This window comes from Meles meles, chromosome 15 (assembly GCF_922984935.1).
Source record: "Meles meles chromosome 15, mMelMel3.1 paternal haplotype, whole genome shotgun sequence".
In the NCBI taxonomy this organism is placed as follows: Eukaryota; Metazoa; Chordata; class Mammalia; order Carnivora; family Mustelidae; genus Meles; species Meles meles.
The window spans coordinates 45,713,109-45,733,561 of NC_060080.1; the positions used below are offsets into that span (position 1 = coordinate 45,713,109).

Below are 20,453 nucleotides of genomic sequence, written 5' to 3' on the forward strand. Positions count from 1 at the left end.
GGATTTCAGTCCACCTCTATAATTTTGCTTTCTGAGATGAAGCAGGTTGAGAGGGCAACATTTGTTTATACATTAACCCTGTTCATTTCAAAAGAATTGTAATAGCAATTGGTTCGTTGAGCACCTTCAAGCACACCAAGACATGGTGGTAGAATTCTTTAGGCTGGCCAAGGCATTTACCGAGTTCGGTGTATGTGAAAGACTTCCAGAAAGTCTTTTAGGTCTTTCAAAACAGTTAGTCCTTTGGAACATTACTATTTTAAGTACTTACTAATATGGTTTTAGTGACTCAAGTATCATTTTTAAAAGCCCAATAACACCCCATGTGTGCACACTTGTGTGTCAGTACTCACACGCCTTGCCTGTCTGGAACCTTAGGCTAATGTTCTTGGACACCCTGTTGGGTATTATTGCAGGCATAAAACAAATGTGAAAGGAGACTGTTTCTGTTGCTATGGAAATATCATTTAATTTCCTAATTAGTAGGTATATAAATGCAAAAACGTAACATTTGATTATTTCCCAAGTTTGGCAACCAAGTCTATTGTTCATATCTGAGGACAAACTCCTCATGTTTTCAACACTTTAGTTCAAGGTAGGAATTAAGAATTTAACCTGTCTTGCATTTTAATGCTTATAAATTGATTTGTTGTGTACAAGAGAAATGAAAGAATGGAATAAGGAGCATAGGTAAGTCATGTTTTATACCACTTGGATCAGATTTTAACCCAGAACATACAGACATCTGACGACTTACCTTCTTCCCCCTAGGCAAGATATAAGATGACATCTATTTACTAACAAAACCAAGTCATGGCATTAACTTTACAAAAGGATTTCTTTAAATCAGAACTTCCCTAATGACTATGATTTATGATTATAAAAGATGGTTGTAATTACAAAACTGGATTTTGGAAATCCATTTGTTAATACAAAGCAAGGTACAACTGACGTGATCTTCTTTTTTGCTCCCTAAGTTTGTCTAATTTTGATTTTGCAAAAAGTTAGAAATAACAGAAATTATGAAGACAAAGCAAAAATTTTATAAAGTGGTAAAATTCTAAAACTCACTGCTTTCTACCTACTTTAGGATGCTAACTTCACCAATGAACTCCCTACCCTATCCGATAACATCTGATGCTCAGGGTGCTCCATTTGAAACAACTCAAACCAATTAAACCATCCTCTTTATTGAAAAAAATTTCTGCTAGTTGTATGGACACTATTAGTAGAATACTTTTTTTTCCTTGCTGGAGACATGAGGCACAATGTTAACAACAGTTAAGGCTTTTTCTGCTTTTACTGAAAGCATATTTTTTAAAAAATATTTTATTTATTTGACAGAGAGAAATCACAACTAGGCAGAGAGGCAGGAGGAGAGGGAGGAGGAAGCAGGCTCCCTGCCGAGCAGAGAGCCTGATGTGGGGCTAGATCCCAGGACCCTGGGATCATGACCTGAGCAGAACGAAGGCAGAGGCTTTAACCCACTGAGCCACCCAGGCACCCCCTGAAGGCATATTTTATAAAAACCACTAAACTCGCCAGAGTTACTGTTCAGCATAACAAGCTCCATTTTTAAAATGCTACCTACACCAATAACTGAGTAGTGCAACAAGATGAAGATTGTGGCTAAAAGGGAAATTTTGTTGGCTTAAATATCAGGAGTCAGGGCAAAGAGACACCAAATCTTACCTCCCACCACAGCCAGCCTTCTAAGCAGATCATGCATTGGTCACAGGGTCACAGTTTGACCACTTATCTGGCCACTTCCCACAGTCTCTTATCATCGGGAGAGCTCCCAGAGCTCCTGAGAGCAGACCGCATGGTTGTACAATCCTAGGGCAATGGCCACAGAAAAGCCTCCTGGTTTCAGCCTTCACCATCCATTTGTGCCATCTCTTGCCTTCTTCCTCCCCCTGGCTGTCAGCATGGATGGAAAAAAACCAACAGGTGCAAGATTTGATCTTACAATCTACCTTTCAAATGTCTGTATGTTCTGGGTTAAAATCTGATCCAAGGGTTTGAAGTGACAGCAAAAATTCTCTCTCTGCCATGTTTCCCCGCTGCCCCCCCAACTTTGCTTATTTTCTTGACCTCCATGGTAAATACCTCATATGATTCCTCATTTTCCCTTCCATCAAATGTTTTTCATTCTTTGTCTCTTAAGCATTGGTATTTTTGAGGATGCAGACCCCATACTTATACTCCTTTATGCAACCTTTCTTAGGTAAGATACCTTATTTAGAATACCAAGATGGGTGAGACATGATTTCTACCCTTAGGACATCTAATATCATAAACTTGTTTTCATTTTTGCCTATAACAAATAATGCTGCTGTGACTATAGGTTTGTAAGGTTTTGTGGGTAGATATTTTCATTTCTCTTAGGTGTATACCTAAGAGTGGAATTACTGGGTCTTAAGGTAACTGCATTTCGCTTTTTGAGGAAGGACCGAACTGTTTTTCCAAAGTGGCTGCACCATTTCACAGTCCCACCAGCAACCTGGATTCCAATTTCTTCACATCCTCACCAAGATCTGTTGGTGTCTCTTTTTTATGAGAGCCAGACTAGTGGGTATGAATCACTATCTCACTGTGGTTTACAAATGCATTTACCTAATGATTAATTGTGTTCAGCATCTTTTCATGTGCTTATTTGCCACTTGTACATATTTTTTGAAGAAATAGCTATTCATGTCCTTTGCCCACTTAGATATTTATCATTTTATTATTAAGTTGTAACAGTTCTTTACATATTCTGGTTACTAGATTTTATTAGATATATGACTGTAAATATATTTTCCCACAGTGTGGGTTGCCTTTCCACTTTCTTGATTATGTCTTTCAATGCAGAAAATTTTTAATTTTTATGAAGTCCAATTCATTTATTTTTTTTCTATTGTTGTTTTGCTGTATAGCTAAGAAACCACCACTGATCTAAGGCCATAAAGATTTATTTACAGCAATATTTTTCCGAGTTTTATGGTTATGTCTTACATTTTGGTCTATGGTAGATTTCCTTTTTGAATTATTTCTTATATGATGAGATAGGGATACAAATTCTTTCCTTTGTATGTAAACATTTGTAATTTATTGGAAAGACTACTTTTCACTGAGTTGAATGCTCTTTTCACCCTTGCTGAGAAATAAGTTGGCCATAAATGTATAGGTTTATTTACAGATGCCCAATTCTATCCCATGGATCTATATGGCTTTGCTCTTGCCATTACCACAGTCTTGATCATTGTACTTCTGAAGTAGATTTTGAAATTGAAAAGCATAAATCCTCCAAACTGTGTTCTTTTGTCAAACTGTGTTGGCTGTTCTTGGCTTTCCATTTGAATTTTAGGATAATTTGTCATTTTGGCAAATAATGGAGCTAGGATTCCCAACAGTGATGGCATTGAATCTTCAGATTAATTTGAGGAATACTACCATTTTAACAAAAGTAAGTATTCCCATTTATTTAGGTCTTCCTCAATTTCTTACAATGATGCTTTAGAATTTTTAGTATACAAGTCTTTGATATTTTAATGTTACAAAATGCTTGCACTTTCTTGAATGAAAAGCAAAATACTAACAACACAGGTTATTTTATCATTATAATAAGAATAGAAATGAATCTGATCAAAGTTAACATCCTACTGATAAAACTATTTTTCTTTTTTTTTTAAGTTGGCTTGACTCTGGGATTGAACTCACAACCATGAGATGAAGACCTGAACTGAGATTAACGGTTGGATGCTCAACTGACTGAGCCACCAAGGCTCTCCTACCTGATAAAAATTTTTATGTCACATATTTATAATTCTGGTATGAAATACTTTAAATACTCAAGAGTATTTTTATACATTAACTTGTTTTTAACTAAAATTGTTCTTAACTAGAACAATTCTGCAACTGTAAATTAAGATGAACAAAAATATGTGATACACCTGGAGTTAAGAAGTCAGTTATTCATAACAGCAATAGCTAACAAAATTCTTTCCAAAGACAGCCAGGCATCAAGAAAATTTCATCAGATAAACAGAGCTATCTCAAATTATTCAAGCCAGCTAGAACAGAAAACAGCTGCATGCTGGTCACTGAAATCTTTATTCAAACTTATGAAATTAGTATTATTGTGACTCATTGTAATTCTTTTTTTTTTTTAAAGACTTTATTTATTTGACAGAGATCACAAGTAGGCAGAGAGGCAGGCAGAGAGAGAGAGGAAGGGAAGCAGGTTCCCCTCTGAGTGGAGAGCCCGATGCGGGGCTCGATCCCAGGACTCTGAGATCATGACCTGAGCCGAAGGCAGAGGCTTTAACCCACTGAGCCACCCAGGTGCCCCAACTCATTGTAATTCTTTAGGAAAAGACAGAACTACTATAAAGTTAACCACATTTCTAAAAATTAGATTTATTGATTCAGCATTAACAAAAATATCTTACAATTCTATGAATCAGGACTTGCCACTTGCCACTAATCTCACACCCATATTCAATTAATATTCCAAAAAGAACAATCCCTGTTTTCAACAGTAAATTTACATCATCTATTTATAATATGTTGATACAGATCATAGGATTTTAAGGTGATGGGTTCATTTATGATAAATCAATACTGATATGTATGCAGAAAGCCCAGACCAGATGAGTAATTATAATTCAAGGCAATGTGCCTATTTTCTCAGTACGCAGAATCAATGAAAGGTGTTCTTTCCAAATAACCATTTTTCATAATAAAGGGAGATCATAAAAATAAAACCAAAGTTAAGCTTCCCCTGAAGTCTGAAACAGATCCAGTGCCAAACATTAAATTCTGTTGAAGAACTGAAGACTTCTAAAGCTCCTCAGTGGTGCTAAACTCATGGCTGTCTTAATATTTACGTATTTCTAAAAGACAATGCTGACTAGGAAGAAGAGATGGTATGCAGCACAACTTCAGCATGAAAATGATGAGAACATAATATTTAAAGTATCAGCCAAGGAATAAAGTCATTTAGATAAAATCTTGGAAGTTTACTACCATGAGCATTTTCATAAGCACGTTATCACCATCATCAGAATGCTACTCACTCAACTCAGTCCAAGATCTAAAAAAGGCGTAGTTCTTGCCTTTGAAGAGTCACATGCAAACAACACTGTCATCAAATATTCATAAAGGCCTAGAAAAGTACCAAGTAAATATCTGGAAGTGAGCATATGAAATCCATGTATACACTATGCTTACTCCAAAGAAAAGGGTTCATAGTTACACTCATATAACAATAATATATAAATATTACATATAAATACAACAATGTATTTGCATTACTATGGAAGAGACTAGTACTGAGAATAATTTTTAAAGCAAAAAGTTGTGTTCAGATCACACTATAGTGTATTTCATATATGAAGAATGACTCATTCATACTAAATCTAAGTTATCAGGAAGAAATATCTAAAATTAGGCGTCCCTGGATGACTCAGTGAGTTAAGCATCAGACTCTTGATTTCAGCTCTGGTCATGATCTTGGGATAGTGGGATGGAGCCACCCATCTAACCACACATCAGGCTCCATGCAGGGAGACTGCTTGTGATTTGCTCTCTCCCTCTCCTCCTACCCCAGCTCTCACTCTCTCTCTCTCAAAAAAATAAATAAAATCTTGAAAAAACACATAAAATTAGAAGAAAACTAAAAGAAAAAAGGAGTATTATATGCTACCATGTTTCTGTGTGTGTGTGTGTGTGTGTGTGTGTGTGTGTGTGTATACATATGCCATAATCATAAACTTAGCTTTATATACAAAGAGGTTATACAAATTGGTAAGAAAAACACAAGAAGAACAAGGTTTCTCAATGAAGAAAGTATTTCAAAAAGGTGACACAAAAATGAAAAGGGATAGTTTCTATACCAGTAATGATATAGATAATCACCTTTCAGAAAATTTGAAAGAAAAACAATCCTTTTCCCAACATTATTAGAAACTACAAGAAGATGATAATAAATGTAACATGAGAAAGACTTTCTTCTATGAAGGAAACAATTTATGATATTGAAGGACACGAAAAAGACTTTAAAAAATGAGACACACCACTAGATAGACTATGAATGAGAAAGTTGTTACTTTCCCCTCAAATGCTCTTAAATGAAATACAATGACAGTTAAAATCCCAAGTGCATTATTTTTTTTTAATATTTTTATTTATTTGACAGAGAAATCACAACTAAGCAGAGAGGCAGGCGAGAGAGAGGAGGAAGCAGGCTCCCCGAGGAGCAGAGAGCCTGATGCAGGGCTCGATCCCAGGACCCTGGGACCATGACCTGAGCCGAAGGCAGAGGCTTTAACCCACTGAGCCACCCAGGTGCCCCCCAAGTGCATTATTTATGAAATTAGACAACCTGGCTATCCCACTTGTCTGAAGAAAAGGTCCAACAATAGAGGAATTTGGAAAAAGAAAAATCATCATTTACTGGATATCACAACAAACCATAAGGTATAGTATCTATAACAGTAAAACGACAACAGAATCTTTATATCCAGAGGACATAAATAAGTCCTATAAATCAAAATAAGATAAATAATTCATTAGAAACACATGGGTAAAGACATGAACACAGTTATCACAGCAGAAGCAAACACTAGGCCATTAAGCTAAAAAACAAATTCAAAAGTAATCAACCTCTCCAAAAATCAGAGAAACAAATTCATATAACAAAGATATCATTATTACCTATTCATTGGTAAATTTTCCAAGCTTAAATTTATCATGTATTGGTAAAAGTTTAAGGAAATAGACACCTTCTTATTTGCGAGTGAAAATAAAGTAGTACTACCATTCTGAAGAGCAATTAGGCATGAACTAATAAAATCTAAAATGCACACACCTGCCAGGTATCCCTGCCAGGACTCAAAATTATAATTATCAATCTAGCTTTAAGAAAAAACACCCTAATATATGTGGACAAGAAACCTGCATAGGATGTTTGTTTGCAATAGCAAAATAACAGGAATAAACTAAATGTCCATGAAAACACAAGGATTAAATAAACCATGGTTAAACCATGATAGAAAACAATGTTATAGAATATAGAATAATAGGCAACAGTTTAAAATACATATATAAATATATAATATATATGTGTAATATATAAATATATAATAGAAATAAATGTGTAATATATAACATATATAATATATAATAATAATATATATATGTTTACATGTATATACTCAAGTTACCCACTAAGCTTTATATAAAGATGAGGCACAGAACACCATGTTACCATTTCAGTAAATACAAAAATATTTATCTTGCTACATAGACATTGACCAGCTATATCTTGAAGGCACTCTTCTGGGACCCCAAAGTCAATCTCCTGTCCATAACCCAAACCATATATGAAGGCAGAACAGCACAAAAATTTTATCTCTGTAGATAAGCAAAAAACTAGAAACTTAAATTCCAATCAAAGTAATGTTACAAAGGAATTAGTGTGGAAGAAGAGTTTTTATTAACCCAGAAAATGCTTAAACATGTTCAGTTAAAAAAAATGGAACACAATTTTATACACATATGATCTCAGGTATGCCTTAAAGAGACCTCTACATGATAAACTCAAGATATACTCATGGTGGGGCAGAAACTAGAAATTCACCAAATGTTCACTGGACAGGTGGACTGCAATAATTTTTATTTTCAAGTTTCTTTTTCTGTTTATTTTCTAGATGTTCCTCAACCAGCATGTACTACTGCAAGTGTAAAACACAAAACATGTTGTTTTTGAAACAATGTATCTTCTGTTATTCATTCTTGAGATTCCTCTATACAGATAATGCTAAAATGTTTCCCTACTCCCAGTCTCTCCCCTTCACCCCAGTCCCACTTCACAGCTGCTTACTGAGCAGTTATCGGCAACTCAGCTTCAGTTCTGGATGTGACTTCACCTCTCCCACTGCTGTGCTCATTGATCCCATCTTCCTGCTGGCTCAGCCCTGTCCCAGTTCCCAGACCAAAACAGGACTGAATTAAAAAGTACTGATACGGGTAATGGGGAAGGCACGTTTTGCATGGAGCACTGGGTGTTGTGCAAAAACAATGAATACTGTTACGCTGAAAAAATAAATAAAATGGAAAAAAAAAAAGTACTGATACAAGGTCATCCCCCTCCACCATCTCTCTCCCATTCAGTACTAGAGCCACGTTTCTGATTCTGAGTCCACCTGGACTTCTGGCCCATGCCCCTGTAGAGTCATTACCACATGGTACTACACACCCTATCATATTCTTTCTGGTATTAAACTGTTCAGGTACTTTTCAGCCCTGCCAGATTGTCAACTGGTAAGGTCAAATACTCTATCATACTTACATAGAGCCAGGACTATGTCCCCCAAAACAGTAAGAAAGTATTTGATGAACGGCTGCTATATTTGTCTAACCAGACATCTGCAGGATTTGTTTAAAGGTAAAGAGAGTTCAAAGAATCAATTCAAACAGCTAGAATTTATTAAGAAGCTACTGTGGGCCCAGAATTGTAATGGGAATATTAGAACAAAATGAAGGTGTGGCTTCTATTCTTGACACATTTCAAATCTAAAGTGGTTGACAACACCTTAAAAAAAAAAAAAAGAATAATTACTGTTTTAGCTTCTGCCTTAACAAGCAAAACATGAAAATCTTCTTGCCTGAGGTCCTGATTTCACAGATGGGCAAACTGCAATCGAGTTTGCCTGCCTGGATTCCAGACTACTGCCAGCACTGACTTTCGCCTCCTGTCCCAACTCCATGGGCCCCAGTGTGCCTGGCACTGGTTGTCACTATTTGTATGCTTGCCCACTTTGGATTATTCCCCTGGATGTAGATTCTTTCTTCCTCCAGTTCATGCTGTACATCAAGATCTAAATTTCTTCCCTCTTTTTCTCATATGGTACCCTTTAGTCACACAACCCCACAATAACAAACACTGACTGCAATCCTAGATTTTCCTCTTCAACCCTTTTTCCATAAGACTGAGATTATCATGGCAGGCACTGCTGCTTGCTTACCCAACATTCATTTCCTCCTTCCGTTTCCTTAACAGAACTGCCATTCAGCTCATCTGTCCCTTTCATTTCCTATACACAACCATGCACTTCAGGGAAAGCTGACCTCATCCCCAGCCAGGAGATTCTGATTAGCCTAAACTCTCTGGCAGGCTCTTCCCTTTCCCCTTGCTGTTGAATGGATTGGGGATGGCCATGTGATCCAGCACTGGCCAATGCGATAAAAGATTAAGGGAGGACTTTTGGCAAAGGTTTCATTTCTCTGGAAGACACACTGCTGCTAACGGTGAGGTCTAGACACTGAGGAGGGTAGAGACAAGTGGAGAGAGGGAAAATCAAGCCTAGGTTTGACACCTTGCCCTTCCCATCCTTTGGATTTCTTACTACTTTTGAAAATCTTTTTGAATGTATTCCCTCTCTTCTGCTGCTGGTTGCTTAGAGCAAACAGCACATCTTCAAAGAATATATATACCAGCAATTTTAAAGCAATTTTAAATATATATACCAGCAATATATATACCAGCAATTTAATTTTAAAGAGTAACTTTAAAATGGGAATTTGATGGATATTTTGGTTGTTTTTAGTCTGAAGCTATTATGAGTAAAGCTGCCATTAATTTTCACATAAAAGTCTTTCTGCATATGTTTTCATTTCACCTGGGAGTGGAATTCCGGGACTGTATGGTAAGAGTATTTTTAACATTAAGAGAAACTGCCAAACTGTTTCCCCAAGTGTTGCATTCCCACCAGCAACGTCTGAGAACTTCAGCTGCTTCACACCCTCTCCAAAACTTGATATTGTCAGTCTTTTTAAATTTAGCCAGTCTAGTGTTTTTACAGTGGTATCATATTGTGTGTCTTAAGTTTTATTACTTGGACAAATAATGGAGTGAAACACCTTTTCACGTCCTCATTGGTCACTGTATATTTTCTTTAGTGAAATGTATCTTCAAGTATTTTATCCATCTTTTAGTTAGATTGTTTGTTTTCTTACAGAGATGCAAGAATCCTATATACAGTAGGACAATTAGTCCTTTGTCCAGTATATAGAGATAGAAATAGAGATACATAGATCTAGCAAATCTTGTGTTCTTAAAGAGAAGCTTTTTAAAAAAATTTTGATAAAGTCTAGTTTATCTTTTTTTTTTCAGTTAGTGCTTTTTAGTCCTACCTAAGATATCACTACCTAACCCCAAATCACAAAGACTTTCTCTTACATTTTCTTCTTCAAGTTTATATAATCAAAACCATAGACAAATATCAAAAACCTTATGCTCAATGAGAGGAGACAAAAATGAGTACATATTCTATGATTCAATCTATAGCCATTTCTAGACCAGGAAAAGCTAATCAACAGGGAAATAAAGCAGATCCAGCAGAAGGGAACTTTTTAGCACAATGGAAATAGTCTAGATCTTGATCACAGTGGTGGTTACATACGTATATTTGTCAACACAGAACAGTACTTAAATGGATCCATTTTTTCTTAAGATTTTATTTATTTATTTGACAGAGAGAGATCACAAGTAGACAGAGAGGCAGGCAGAGAGAGAGAGGGAAGCAGGCTCTCTGCTGAGCAGAGAGCCCGATGCGGGACTCGATCTCAGGACCCTGAGATCATGACCTGAGCTGAAGGCAGCAGCTTAACCCACTGAGCCACCCAGGTGCCCCTAAATGGATCCATTTTGAAACAGAATGGACTCTAGAAATAAACCCATGCTTATATAGTCAATTAATCTTCCACAAAGGAAGCAAAAATATAAAATGGGGAAAAGACAGTCTTTTCAATAAATGAATAACCACATGCAAAAAAAAAGAAACTCAGTAATTTTTGTATACCATATACAGATACAAACTCAAAATGGATTAAAGACTTAATTGTAAGACCAGAAACCATAAAACTCCTACAAGAAAACATCGGCAATAAGCTCTCAGATGTTGGTCTGAACATTATTTTTAGATCTATCTCCTTAGAGGAGGGCAACAAAAACAAAAGTAAACAGGACATCATCAAATTAAGAAGCTTTTGCAAAGCATAGAAAACCATAAAAAAAAAAATGAAAAGACAGGATACTCAGAAGATATTTACAAATGATACAACCAATAAGGTATTAATATCCAAAATATGTAAGAAACACACAATTCGGTATGAAACAAACAAACAATCCAATTAAAAAATGGGCAGAGGACCTATATAGACATTTCTTCTCCAAAGAAGACATACAGATGGCCAATAGACATGTGAAAAGATGTGTCTTTTCACTAAGATCACTAACCATAAGGGAAATGCAAATCAAAACCACAATGAGATAGTACCTTGCATCTGTCAGAATGACTGTTGTCAAAAAGGTAAACAATAACAACTGTTGGCAAGAATGTGGAAGAAAGACAACTCTTGGGTGCTGTTCTTGGGAATGTAAAATGGCACAAGCTGCTATGGAAACAGTATAAAGGTTCCTCAAAATGTTAAAAGTAGAACTACCAGGCTATCCAGCAATTACACTTCTGGTATTTATTCAAAGAAAGTGAAAACACCGATCTGAAAAGATATATGGACCCCTAGGTTCACTGGAACAGTATTTACAATAGTGAAGATACAGAAGCAACTTAAGTGTCCATCAAGAGATGAATGGGTAAAGATGGTGTGGCACATGCATGCGCACACACAAACACACGCACACGCATGCATACACATACACAGAGGAATATTACCCAGTCATAAAAAAAGAATGAAGTTTTGCCACTTGTGACAACATGGATGGACCTAGAGGGAATTTTATCAGGTGAAATAAATCAGACAGAGGAAGACACCTACCTTATGGTTCCACTTATATGTGGAATATAAAAAATAAATAAATAAAACCAAACAGAAACAGACTCATAAATAGGGAGAACAATCTGGTGGTTGCCAGAGGTGAGGGGATGGGCAAAATAGGGAAATGGGATTAAAAGGTACTAATTTACAGTTATAAAACAAATAAAACAGAGGGCAGCAATGTAAAAAAAAAAAATGGGGAATATATGTAGTAACTTTGCTTGGTGACAGAGAGTAGCTAGATTTGACAGGGTAATCACTTTGTAATGTACACAAATGTTGAATCACTATACTATCCACCTGAAACTAATATTATATGCCAGCTACACATTAATAAAAGAAAAATTGACACACTCTATTATATATAAAACATACCTCAACAAATCTGATCTTGAAAATCGTAATGGGAGTTTGGTAGAAATACTGGCAACCACTCCGTCCTATGGGACAGGACTGAGGGGATAAGCAAAACCTTGCTGTGCCTGAGGCACAGATACTAACCTTGGAGCATACATACTTTCTTAAATAAACATCACCTTATTCTAAATTCATTAATGCCATAGAGTCTTTCAAAGATAGAGGTATTACTCAAACAAGTCAGACTAGTCCATGAACGTAGGTAACTTTGGTCCAGGAAAGATTTTTATTTTTTTTATTTTTATTTTTTTTAAAGATTTTATTTATTTATTTGACAGACAGAGATCAAAAGTAGGCAGAGAGGCAGGCAGAGAGAGAGAAAAGGAAGCAGGCTTTCTGCCAAGCAGAGAGCCCGATGTGAGACTCGATCCCAGGACCCCAAGATCATGACCCGAGCCAAAGGCAGAGGCTTAACCCACTGAGCCACCTAGGCACCCCAGGAAGGATTTTTAGAAAGGGCACCTATGTGGTATGGTTGGTTAAGCATCTGACACTTGGTTTTGGCTCAGGTCAGGGTCAGGTTGAGCCTTCTGTGGGGGCTCTTTGCTTAGCGTGGAGTCTGCTTGAGATTCTCTGTTCCTCTCCCTCTGCCCCTCCTGCTCATGCTCCCCCACTCTCTCTCTAAAATCAATCAATCAATCAATCTTTAAAAAAATAAAAAGGAGAGAAAGGAAAAGATGGGAAGGTAAGATGGGGAAATGTGCCATAGTTCTCTCTTGGCCCAGAGACTCTGTGAAGCTAAATTTTCAATTTTCTCAGGAAAGGGAAAGCATATGCCACTGAAGATGAAGGTTTTTCTCATGTAGCAGCAGTTTATGATTCAAAAGAAAAAAAAATGGGACACAGTGAGAAATAAATCATTATGTCTTGAAATTTTAAGGGAAACTCACAAGTAGTATTATAGAATTTTATAGCTAGAAAACACTCTACATATCATATAGCCCAAGCCACTAAAAATATAGATTAAATAAATAAGACTTGGAGAGTGTGAGGCTTGTTTAGTCATATTAACTAGTTAGTTAGTTGAAAACCTCAAGGAAGAACTGGGGTGTCCCGATTCCAGATTCAGTGCTTTCATAAAATTATAATCTCTAGCCCAATGCTCTGCACTGAGCAGATTTAGAAAAATGAAAAACAAACAAAAAACCTGTTGAATAAATTCATGCTAGGTAATAAGATAAAAAAAAATACAAAAAAAGCATAAGTGAATACAGAGATAATTTAGATGCACACATTATCCCCAACAAGTTCTGTATACACTTCTTTATGCTGTTTCTGCATGTTATGGGGTGGGGGGGTGGTAGGGGAGGGAGAGGGTGGGCGGGAAAGCATATTTTTGGAATTACTCTGGCAGGTATCAAGGCCTAAAGAAAGAAAATGAAGACACGTGGTAAACTCTCAAGAATTATGGGATCCCCTTTCCCAGAAATAACTGAAGACAATTAGCTTTTTCTGAGAGAGTTAAAGTATTTCTACATTTTTACTGAAAGATGGGTTTATGATATTTAACAACAGCTTTCAGGTCTTTGAATTTAAGATAAACTTGTGAAAATGAATTTGCACCAAACCTTTGTCTAATCGCAATTAAAATTAGATGAGACTATCAGATCCTTTAGTCATTCATGGAGTCACTGCGGTTTCTGGTTATGACGTGGGAGAAATGACATCTCTCTATCAGAATTCATGACTGTGGCTGTGAAACTTCAAGGTGCTATAAAAAAAGATCTTGGACTTACTGAAGATATGTAATGAGCAACATAAGCCCAGTTCAGACAGTAACATATCGGAAGTGTTCTATTAATTTTCTGCTATGATTCCATAGTTTTAGGACCTTATGCAATTATTTATTTTACCTCAACTCTGGTGGCATGTCCATTATTTTAAGGTGGGAATGTTGAGGGGCGCCTGGGTGGCTCAGTGGTTTAAGTCTCTGCCTTCGGCTCAGGTCATGATCTCAGGGTCCTGGGATCGAGCCCCACATCGGGCTCTCTGCTCAGTGGGGAGCCTGTTTCTCCCTCTCTCTCTCTGCCTGCCTCTCTGCCTACTTGTGACCTCTCTCTCTGTCAAATAAATAAATAAAATATTTTAAAAAAAAAAAGGTGGGAATGTTGAAGCAAGCTGGGTTATTATTTGATTTGGGTCCTGATGTGGATCTAGCTCCCACAGGTGCTATATTACTTGGTTCCCCCACAAAAGGCAACTAAAGAAAATAGCAAGATATTGAAAAAATAGCAAAACAATGGAAAACCAACATCTCATTTTACATGTATGTTGTTTATCTATGATCTAGTTTTAAAGAATGTTAACTGAAATATATGTATGTGCGTATACCTCTAAACAAATAAAACATGGATTTAATTAGAATGACAGAAAACAATAGAGAAAACCCCTAAATGAACAAAAACTATTAATTTTTCAGCTAACAGATGAAACAAAATTAATTCATTTTATTTCATCTTTATTCCACTCTTCGATTTGGTCACCACCTTAACTTACAGGGAAAGACAACCACTTATTTCACTCCTGTTAATGCACACTGTCTTCACAACTGAAAAATAATAGTCTAAGAGTTGTACACGCAGAGACAGCCTTGAAGGGGTGCCTGGGTGGCTCAGTGGGTTGGGCCTCTGTCTTCAGTTTAGGTCATGATGTCAGGGTCCTGGTATAGAACCGCACATGGAGCTCTGTGCTCAGCAGGGAGCCTACTTCCCCCCCCCCTCTGCCTTCCTCTCTGCCTACTTGTGATTTCTCTGTCAAATAAATAAATAAAATCTTTTTAAAAAATTATACAGCCTTGAAATAAAAAGGAACAAAAGCCCTATAAAATTAAGCCTTATAAAATCAGACTATCACTTTGTGTTTTTTAATAATTATTTAATAATTTTTACAGGTAAAAATCTCAAAGAGTTGTAGAATGCATATTTGTGGTTGAGTTAGAATTCATCTCCAAGGTAAAAATTCACTTATCAGGAAAATAAAAATGTCTAAACGTCTGTCAAATATTAGTGGTGCTTTATTATGGAACTGACTAGAAGTAATACATTTGAAAATGTTTTATTTAGGTCTGCTGAATCTTTAAAACATCAAAATATTGAGAAAAGAACCTTAAAGTAGAAAATGAAAATACTACACTTTCTGATCTGTTAAACTGCTAGCTTTTGAAAATACATTTATATTTATAACTACATATCATAAAATAATATTCATGAGAACATTTTCTGTATTATTAAAACTATGAAATATAAGAAGAGCATTTTACCATTTTAATAAAGCAATCAAATTGTGTCACTCTATTAAAAACAGATTAAACATGAGCACTATAAATACTAACCCTTTTAAATTGCAGATAAAATATTCTGAAAATCTTTTCTGACAAAAATAACACAATTCATATCACTTATGCTGTTGGATAACTGTTTCATGGATATATATTTCAAAATAGTTCATGAACACCAACCAAAGCTAAAAGTACCAACAGACGTATCCAGAAAGCCACTGGCACCACATTCCATGGAGATATTTAACTTGCACATTCCCAAACAGAACCTCTGCTGTCATCACAGCTTTGTCTCCCAGGAAAACATTTGAAATAGCATAATTCATACAGAACCATTAACAATCTTGTACACCAAAAAAAAAGGGGGGGGGATTGCCATTATTAGAAAAAGTCAACAATGCAATAAAAATGAAGTTCCTAGAGATACAATTACCCTAAAATTACGGGCTTCATATGTCTCAAAGTAAAATAATCCTGGAAATTATTCTCCAAAATACAGCCCTGGATTATTCTCGGGGTTAAGGCAAAACAAGAGAGAGTTGTGATAATCACAATATTGAGCCTTTGTTATTCAGAAAGGTCAAGTTCACCCTCTGCTTTGAAATTTAGAGAAAAGAGATTTAAAAAAAAAAAAGTCTGTGTTCTTTCTGTGACCTGGACCTTGGATTCTGTGCCTTGGGATCCAGCTTTGGGTGAGAACTAATACAAATCCCCTGAGTGGCGGAATATTCTATTATAAAATAGATCCTATACTACAACAAGTTGTCTCATCTTAAGGGATAGTGTAATTATACTGACTATATATGTTTAATTCCTTTTAATACCCTCTCCTATATGCCAAATAGTCCAGTAAAGAGTCTTTCCAAATACACCTTGCTGTTTCTTCGCTTTCTGCTTTTTTTCCAGCTATGGTGCCCACATTGCATGAAATCCTTCTCAGGAATATCTGTCCAACCTCCAGAGCTACTCCTGAATATAATCTTTCTCTGGGCACATAAACATCTGTCCTGTTTGGAATTCCTCTACACTTACTTGCTCTTCACTTCTTTCTAGTACATAATCATATGTTGTCTTGGATTTTTTTAAAATCATTTCTCCAAATTACAATAATGTTTACCCAATACATGCATTGTTTGTACCAAGTACTGTGCTTAACACATTTAACCCTTATAGCAATCCCATGAATCAGAGTCTACCAAAATTTGCATTTTGTGGACGAAGAAGAAGAATTAAGAAGTAAGCAAGGGTACAACACTCTCTACTACTTAAGTAAAGCATGCACTCAAATCTAAAGCTCTCCCAAGGTCTTATTTGACATTGTGAAATATGACCTCATGCAAATGCCTGTCCTCCTCAACTAGACTGTAAGCTAAGGTCAAAGAGAGTGGTGTCTTTTACTTCCTTCTAATATCTTCTGCCAGAGCATAGGGTAGGCAGGGTTTAAGAGCTCTGAGTGAGGAAGGCACAGAGAATGTATCCAGAATATTTCCTACAGCATCCACTAAATGTTCTGTTGGGTCTTTATTTGTACCACACATTCTTAAAGGTCCAGTCAACTAAAGGCAGAAGCTTCTGGAACTGAAATTCCTCAAAGGAAATAGGTCTTTATCTGTAAACTGGATTATGGTCAGAGTAGCAGGCTGCTTTTTGAAGATACTAGTTCCTCTTCTATTTTATATTTTATTAATTGTACTCATCTTTCTAAAATCTTACTGTAAACGATGTCATTTTAGCTTCTATGCTTTAATGCATGTGCATATTTTGTTTTCACTGAGTGGACAAATGTTTACAAAGGAGACAAATAAAAGCTACCTTTCTTTCCATAGTAAGCACATTATTAAAAACTGAGGTATACACCCACATTACTCTGTGTAGCAAAACTGCAATAAAGAAAGAGCAGGGCTGACCAAGGGGCTGCCACTCGCAACTATGAAGCCCCACCAAGAAAGAGCAGTAGAGATGCTGGAAGGGGAAAAATCATCTGAGAGTAAATTAGAATAAAACTAACTGATTTTTTTCAGATACAATTACTACCAAAGTCTTTCACTAGCTTCCCGGCATTCCAGGAAAAGGAACAACAACAATACAAGAACACTCCCATCTACAATTGTGTTCACTTTTAAGGAATGTAACCACTCAAATACAGACCAGGTTGACTACAATTCTGCATCAGGATGTTGCTAACACTGATAATTCAACCAAGCTTCTGCCACATGTCTTAAGAGTCAGCCAAGCCATTAATGGAATTGCATTCCTACCAAGGGGAGTTTAGGTAGGGGGTAGGTCCATCATTCCTAATAATACCTACTTCCCCAAAACGGATTCGGATGATTTAACTGTGTCAGCTCTTCAAATCAGCACTCATACACTTTGCAAGGTAATTGTCTTCATCTCAACTCCTACTTTACAGTCCCATAAAATGTAAAAATGCATATTACACTATTGATATATAATAAATTAAATGAAAAGAAAGAAATCAATAATTTGCTCCACAGCACAGCATCTTACTGTTAGCTTCACTGAATCCACCATTAATTTCAGTTCCTCCCCACACACTCATTAAACATAAAATACAGCTATTCTATGGATATTAAGGCTTTGGGTTTTGTTGTCTTTTTTTTTTCCTTAAGAATACAGATATGGCAAAATACAAGCTTCTAAATACTCCATTTCTGATTTATACTTATATTGTTCGTTGGAGCTTTCTAAAACGATGAATACACTAAACATTCTGAGGCATGGTTGTCCCACCACTTATAAATAAACTTTTCAGCAGCAATGCTTGTAAAAAGGAAGACTGAAAATTACTGTTAATATATATAATGGAAGGGGTTAGAGTGCAAGCTAAAGGAAGTAAAGTGAAATACATCATTTGGTGAAACTAAGTGGTACAAAACCAACTGAAATTTTAAATTGTTAATAATGGTCCCGGAGCTAAATCAACTTTTCCATTGGTGTAACCACAAACAGAATCACACAGTATGCTTCTCTTCGAAGATCTTTACAATTCCTATAAGGTGGATGAGAAGGGCTAACATTATCTGTTAAAGTCTATAATGTGACTAATGTTATTAAAATGGTATACGTATAAGCCTGTGAAGTATAACCTCATTACTCCAAAAACTATCTATCCATTGTCCTCCTTTAGAAGTTAACCCATAATGAACAAAAGTGCATCTCTGCCATCCTTCTTCTCCCCATTTTCCCAGATCGATCTACCTTAGTGTTTTGTATGCTGACCAAAACATTCCATAAATAACCCTATGCTGCACACGCATTAAAGTTTAGAGAGTTTCTGCCTTTGAAGAAGATAGTGACAGGACTAAGGACACACGGGTTCAATTCCAAGACAAATATTAGGCGGGTGGTTTGAAAATATCAATCAAAAGAGGCCTAGGGGGAAAGAATACAAGCGTCCACTGCCACTACCCTTCTTTTCCCCTCCCCTCTTCCTCTCTTGTTCTCTTCCTCTCTTCTCTTCTTTCCTTGTGGTTTCTCACAGAGACTATCAAAGCAGGAAAGCTGCTCATTTAAAATTAGTGAGACACACGCTGGGAATATGTAATTCCCAGGAAGAAAAAAAGAAACTGCTAAAGGGGGATGTGGGGGGTTGTTGGCAACATGTTTAAGTGACAATCCTCCCCACCCCCACCCTAATACTGCACAAATCCATAGATTCTTCTTCGACCCTCTTCTCCTTCCATGTCCCAGCACTCTATCCAACTTGACCCTTAATTCAAATAATTCAGGGACCTGCAGGGCATCCGCGGTGCAAGAGTGTATCTCTCTGTGTATGTGCCCAATTTTCTGGAAGCCCCTGAATCCGGACAGTAGTAGCACGCAAGGGATCTCCCACCGGGGAAGGGGTGAAGAAAGGGGGGAAAAGAGGAAAGGATGCAGAGCTGCGCTCTAGGGCGAGTGGCTGAAAGGAAGAGAGGGAAGAAAGAAAGGGTGGGAAGGAAGTGGGGCTGGGAGAGAGGAAGAAAGGGATGAAAGAAAGGCTGGAAGACAGAAAGGAGGGGAGAGGAGAGAGGGATGTTGGGAAGGATGAGGGCGGGAGGGTTGGGGAGCGAGGAGGGAGGGGAGGATGGAGAGGATGGGAGGGAGGTAGGGAGGGAGGGAGGCAGGCAAGGATGGAGGATGCTCTGCCCAGGACTCACCTCTGTGGGTCGGTGGGAGTTTCTCGCCTCCTCCTCTTTCTCGTCCGTTCCCAACAGCTGGAGGGGTAATCACTGAAGGGACTGGAGAGGCGGCGGCGGGGACGAGGGCAGCAGCTGCTGCAGCAGCCTCTGGCCGAGGTGCGGTGCCTCCTGCTCCGCCTGCCAGCCCGGGTCTCCGCCTTACTCAGGGCTGGAAGCAAAGCCGCTCCCCCCTCCCCCCGCCCGCCCGGCGTCCTGCCCAAGCGCGAGCGGCAGCGGCCCGGATCGCCGCTAGGGGAGGTGGCCAGTGCGCAGGCGCGGCCGCTTGCTCGCTTGCGCGTCCCCGTGGTCCCCGCTGCTCGGCGGGGCTGGGGGAGGCCGGGTCGGGGGGGGGGGGGGAGTGCGGGGGGACGCGGGCGCGCGCGGCTTAGGGAGCGCCAAGCGGGAGGGGCAGGGGCGGAGCTAGGGAGGCGAGGCTAGCTCCCGGCCGCAGGTGGGGGGGAGGGGATGGCGGCAAAGGGGCACCGCCGAAGGGCGCAGGTGCCGTGTCCATGACAACCGCGTTACTCTCCGGGCGGGGACCCAGAGCTGAGTGGCCGGAAGCCGCGAGGACCGGTTTCTGAGACACCGTGCGGGAGAGGTCCTGAGGCGGAGGGTAGGGGGGGAAGGGGACGGGGTTGCCGAGTAGGAAGAAAGGGTGAGCCCGAGAGGGCACAGACACGTGGCAGGAGGAGGGCTGGGCCTAAGTGCAGGAAGGTGGAGTCTCGTATGGGAGGTAGATTTGTTGGGACCTGGCT

The 20,453-nt window shown here is 38.2% G+C and overlaps 1 protein-coding gene across 3 annotated transcripts in view; it reads right to left on the reverse strand.

The window, feature by feature from the left end:
* The window catches only part of CTNNA2 (catenin alpha 2), a 1,143,090-nt gene extending 1,123,215 nt beyond the window's left edge, over window positions 1–19,875 (reverse strand). For 2 of the 3 annotated variants that reach the window (XM_045979218.1, XM_045979219.1), the window contains exon 1: window positions 19,678–19,875. The gene's annotated coding sequence lies outside the window, so the exon portion shown is untranslated. The remainder of the gene's footprint in view (window positions 1–19,677) is intronic. The other variant, XM_045979220.1, reaches the window with a different exon arrangement.
* Between the last annotated feature and the right edge of the window lie 578 nt (window positions 19,876–20,453).